The 5,481-nt window shown below is 35.2% G+C and overlaps 1 non-coding gene across 1 annotated transcript; it reads left to right on the forward strand.

The window, feature by feature from the left end:
• Positions 1 to 1,520: 1,520 nt before the first annotated feature.
• Positions 1,521 to 1,627, forward strand: LOC111756042 (U6 spliceosomal RNA). Its single transcript, XR_002790545.1, has one exon. It is a non-coding gene; the product is annotated as a U6 spliceosomal RNA (small nuclear RNA).
• Positions 1,628 to 5,481: the final 3,854 nt, after the last annotated feature.

Consider the following 5,481-nt stretch of genomic DNA (forward strand, 5'->3'; position numbering starts at 1 on the left):
ACATCTTGGCTCCTTCACTAAGTAGAGACTACAGATGAAGGAATTTTACTCCTGCAGTTGCACTCCTACCATCAATGTCCTGAACCTGAAGATGAGATGATTCTCCAAAACTGACATAATTTACTACTTGGAGGAGTCTTTGAAATGATCCCAAGGTTCTGCTCATTTCCCGTGCTTTCCTCAGATTCCCCACCCTTTGTTTTGGACCTAATAAATATGGGTGGTCAAGAGAAGACTTTGTCTTAGCCCTCAGAGTCTTGAGCTCAGATAAAGGGTTTTCACACTCCTGAAGCCCTAAAATCATACCAGTTACCTCTTTTTATTTAAGCCTTTGCCTTACACTTGTTTGGGAGATAGGGGACCTAGGGCAGGACCCAACAGTGCCTCAGCAGCCTCCCAAGTACAGGGATGAGAGGCATACATCTCCATGCCTGGCTAAATCTTAATTTAAAGTTAATGTTGAAAGGTAGTTTTATTAATGAAGCATAAAATAAATGATTGCTTTCCATGAATATGACAGCTAGTATTGCTTCACTATGGTAGGAATTGAAGTGGCATAAAAGTTCAGCTAGTTGTTTAGGCAGTGCCTTATATAACAGAAAATTAGCTTCATCTATGATTCAGTTAAAATGTGGAGACAAAATAGTGAAATAAAAAATTCAGTTGTATGATTTCTACTTTTGTTGCTCAATGAGCCTGTGCTTTCAGGTCCTACCATTTCATATAAGATTAAATTTATTTTAGGAGGAAGAAGTAGGGCAAGAACAACTTGGAGAAACAAAATCCTCATTAAATGCATTGAATTTTATATTGCAAATATTTTCATGGAATATTGATATCCTGAAAGCAATACTTAAATAATTCCCCAGCATGGCATAATCTATGCTTGAGCATATTTTGCATAAGTTATTACCTTCTACCAAGGAATGAAAATGAGAATTGTTTAAAATGGGATATGCTTGATAGTGAATCACATTTGCCTAGTATGTAAATTATTTCCTGGGAATGAATAAGGCACATTGGGAGCAATTTAATAAATGATACCCTGGAGGTTTGAATGGATTAATGAAGCTGATTATCCTTTTTCTACAGAAGGAGAAAACTGTCACTCTGCAGTTAGCCTAAAATGAGCTCTCCATAGTGTCACTTAAAGGTATTTTGTGGGGAGAAAAGGAGATAAATATAGGTGGCCCATTTTAGTTTTCTTAGGATAGTCTGATTTCACTTGATTACTTTCTCCTTAAGTATAGTGTCATTAGGACAGAGCATGGTCTTATTCCAGGAGAAATAAAATAATAATGATCACACACACACACACACACACACACACACACGCACACAAGCACATACGGACTCACGCTCTATCTGAGATACCAGGTCTAAGATGAATGACATGTTTTTCCCTCCCAAATATTGATGCTTATAGTTGCATTTGGTATCTCTGTAGTGCTTTTTATCTTTTTAAATAGAATTATGCATTGGTTACTTTTCATGTAGCTTAGTTAAAATATCTGACACTCATGCTTGTTTTGGCAGCATATATGCTGAAGTTGCAGTGATGCAGAGGAACATTAGCATGGCCCCTGTGCAAGGGGACATGCAAACTTGTGAAGCATTCATATTTTTAAATCACTTGATAGCTTTGTGGGTTGACACTCGTGAGATACAGATGGTGTTTGGCAGGGAGGTCATAAGGTATTTTATCTCCTTTATGTTTTTTTTTTTTTTTTTTAACTTTAAAGAGGATAAAACCAGGGAAAATAAAATACAATAAAATCAATCAGGATAAACTAGCATAAGTGATATAGGACTTCGAATGTCTTCTTGTTCTCTTCAAAATAGCTTCAGATACCTTTGAATATAGTAAAAATTCAACAGAACAAAATACAGCACAAACAATAAAAACAAAACAATGAATGCAATAAAGGATTTTAAAATAAGGTAATAGTAAATCCAAAATGGCTACCATAATATGTCCTGCTATCTTTCAAATAGCTGCTCATGCCATCAGATTTAACATAATTAAACAAAACAAAACAAAATAAAACATAACACAAGAAAACAATGAAAATGATATGGTTTTTAGGCAGCGATCACCTCCTGGTGAGGTCTTGTTCTCTCCCCACCCAGCGAATGGCACTGACTCATAGACAGAGGCTTGGCTCTGGCTGCCCCCACTTTGGCAGCTGCCCTGTCATAGTGCTGGTTTTGAGGCAGAGACCATTTCTTAATGAGCCCTGGTTCTGTTCCCCACAGTCAGTGAATGGTCTTGATCTCCTGCACTGTGAAGCACATTTGCTATTATTTTCTGGAGGCATATGCAGATCACAATTGAAAATGCTGGCTACCCATTGAACAGAGTTACACACTTCATTAGATCATTCATGTATTTAACTAAATTTCTTTTTTTTTTTAAATCTTTTTATTGGTACTGGGGATCAAAATCATGACCACCTGCTTGCAAGGCAGGTGCTTACACCACAGAGCTAAATCCCCAGCCCCGTTTTAACTAAATTTCAAAATACACTTTTTTTCTAAGCTAAGTTGGTAAAAATTATTTTGTCAGACATATCCACTGAATATCAAAGTATATTATTAAGTATTTTGTACCTAATTGTAAGATTTTTTTTTCTCAGAAGCCTTGTTTTGTATTTGTTAAACTGAACACAATTTTGGGGATAATTAGCATTACTTTTCATATTTGAGATAAGCATTTATTTAAAAAAAATACCTCACACACAAAGCTAAGGATATATTTTAGCTCACAGTTACTAGAGGTTTCAGTCCCTTGTTGTCTGGTTCCAAGACAAGACAGCATGGGAGAGGAGCATGGCAAAGGAGATACAATGCATGGCAGAGCATGCCAGAAGCTGCCAACAAAAGCTTCCTTTTCCATTTTATTCCATCCAAGCTGCTTGCCTTTTGGTTGGTGCCATCCACATCCAGTGGGAGGCTTCCCAGTATCCATACCCAAAACTGTGATAAACCAATTAGTGGACTCATCCAGTACTATACACCATTGATCCTAGGCTTACACCCTGGATCCAACCACATCTGAAAAGCCTCCCCACCCTGTGAGCACATGAGGCTTTGGGGGAACATCTAGCTACAAGCCATAACCAATAAGTTCAGCGGTCTTTACCAAACCACTAGCAAAAGCTGAAGTATAAATAAATTCTAATAAACCAAGTCGTGATAATTTTATGGGAATTAAAGAAATATTACTATCTCTTAGAGTTGGTGGATCACAGAAATGGTTTTTGCTCGAGCTGTCCTAGTTTGGTAGGTGTAATGAAGACTAAATTCCAGGTCTTGTTTATGCCTGTAACCAGACTGCCTAGAAAGAGTAGCTTCAAATTTACATAAATACGTAGAAACATGTAAGTTAAATGTTAATAATGGTGGAGAGCTGTTTTTCTCAAATGACGAAGTTTATTTTAAAGAAGCAGCATTAAAATATGCAATATATATGTGGATATTAGAGTAAAAATATCTCAGTTCTAGTGTCCCATTGTGGTTCTTAAAGAGCTCAAACCCCCAAGAAGAATGTTGTCATGATGACACCTAAGACTCAATTGCAAAGTGTGGTACTTTGTATGAGGCAAACATGCCTCATACAAGTATCATGCAGTGTCCCTGTAAACTCTTCTTCAGGTTTACTGTGGTTAAGGAATATGGCCACGATAGTAGAGTGATCAATGAAACATATCTATAAAAGAAACATGCAGCCAGAAAAAGTGTGTATTTGCAAAAGCTGAAAAATAATGAGAAAATACACTGGCATGCTGGTGACATCAGGCTTAACACTCAAGCAGGACTCTTTCTCTTTCTGTCTCTCTTCTCTCTAATGTTGTGAAGAAAATCTGGGCCTTAATTTTAACTTACACACACACACACACACACACACACACACACACGCGGGTTAAGAAACTCCAGGCTGAGTTTTATTATATTTAATTTCATTCCATGGCAAAAATTCAAAAGATGATATAAAATAAATAGAAAACAGTAATGCTATGAAATTGTAATGAAATAAATTCTTAAGTAAAGGTAAACCAACAAATAGAAACTGAAATATTCAGTATATAAAAATCATCAGGTGTTAATTCATCCAGACATGAATTTTGTAACAGATTTAAAATGCTGAGTTCAAGCAATAAACTATGTTATTAGATACTGGTTAATTCTTCATAAGCAATATATTCACATTTGTATTTTATTCTGGATTTAGTAATGTTTTCTAAAAGGTTTTAAGCAAAATGAACACATAATCAAATTTGTATTTTTTGTTTTGTTTTTATTTTCGTTTTTTGAAGATCTTTCTTTGTAGGCCAGCCCAGTCTCAAATTTGCAGTGCTTAACTTGCCTCAGCCTCCTGGGTCCTGAGCCTACCCAGCATGAGATATTGCTCCCAAATTCAGATTGTATTCTTGAGCACTATTTTGGTTGTGGTAGAGAGGTTATATTCCTCGAAATAATGGGGTTGAAGTTAAAAGTCTATTAATGAGTTGATGTTGATACATGTATTTATATAATATGAAACAAGTACCAAATTAAGAGACATCAATTTCAATTAGAATTTTTATACATAAATGATTAGTTGGGGACACTGAGCAGTGCAATACTATTGAAATTAATTTTTGTCAAAATAGGAAATGTAGAGTGATGCCAGCAGTGAAGATGAAAATTTAGACTTTGTACTATTTCTAGGCTATGCAAACCAAGAAAATAAATATTTCTGGAGATAGAGGAAGAAACTAACAGGGATATAGATCTGCTTCATTAGACCAGAGGTTTGAGCTGAAGATATGGGTTACAGAGACTAACAGAGTATATAAAGAAGAAAAAAGTTTGTATGGCTAAGTAGAGGGACAGAAATCCACTAAAGAAAGAGAAAACTGGATTACAATGGTTGTAGAACTTTTAAGCAAGACAAGGAGAGAATGTCAAGAATAAAAGAAAAGATCAGCAGTGTAAAGTGTCAAAAAGAGTTCAAATATGATAAAAAATAAAAGGTGTCTATTAGATTAAGTAAAGAATAAGATAGTGGTGACCTTTGTCAAGAACTCAATAAAATGGTAAGGGCAAAAGCTAAATTGAAGGGATTTCAGAAATGTATTGGAAGGAAGACTGTAGTCTTTTAAGAATTTCTATCATGAAAAGATTGAAGGTTAGAAGATAGTTAGAATGGCAAAAAGGTCATAGTGCAAGAACATATATTGTTAATTGAGATCTTATAACCTATATAGGATAAAATTAAGATGTTTTAGAGAGAACAGGGTGAAAGTTGATTTTTTGCTTATAGAACTGATGTATGTGAAGTATGAAAAGACGGCATCTGTATATATTGCAAATATATATGTATATATTGCAAATGTTCATGTAAGAAAATTAGAGGACAGTATTTGCAGCGTTCCCTTGGGGAACATAAAGATGGTAAAGACAAAATAACAACACTATAGGTTGAGATACATGTAAATA

This window comes from Cavia porcellus, unplaced genomic scaffold (assembly GCF_034190915.1).
Source record: "Cavia porcellus strain 051 isolate PalLab524CR breed Dunkin Hartley unplaced genomic scaffold, mCavPor4.1 scaffold_30, whole genome shotgun sequence".
Taxonomy (NCBI): Eukaryota; Metazoa; Chordata; class Mammalia; order Rodentia; family Caviidae; genus Cavia; species Cavia porcellus.